We start from the raw sequence: 218 nt of genomic DNA, 5'->3' as shown, positions 1-218 counted from the left end.
CACCCCCCCCCCCCCCCCCCAAACAAACCACTGGGGGGCTGACTTCTCATTGTGTTCGTTTTCCATTACTACACTTATTGAGTAAAAATATAGATAGATAGATAGATAGATAGATAGATATACACACTGTTCACAGTAAATTCAGACTTAAGGAAAAGCTGTTGCCATCACTGGCCGCCGCAAGGACGCTCCCCCCCGGCTGTCAAGGGCACGGAGAG

The 218-nt window shown here is 49.1% G+C and overlaps 1 protein-coding gene across 1 annotated transcript in view; it reads right to left on the bottom strand.

Annotated features, from left to right (window-relative positions):
• Positions 1-218, bottom strand: part of NDUFS1 (NADH:ubiquinone oxidoreductase core subunit S1) — a 29420-nt gene extending 29202 nt beyond the window's left edge. The window contains exon 1 of the mRNA XM_006029544.3: positions 128-218. The gene's annotated coding sequence lies outside the window, so the exon portion shown is untranslated. The remainder of the gene's footprint in view (positions 1-127) is intronic.

The sequence above is a fragment of the Alligator sinensis genome, unplaced genomic scaffold (genome assembly GCF_000455745.1).
Source record: "Alligator sinensis unplaced genomic scaffold, ASM45574v1 scaffold372_1, whole genome shotgun sequence".
NCBI classification, from domain to species: Eukaryota; Metazoa; Chordata; order Crocodylia; family Alligatoridae; genus Alligator; species Alligator sinensis.
Note: the sequence above shows the minus strand (reverse complement) of the source record. Positions and strands in the feature narration are given on the sequence as shown.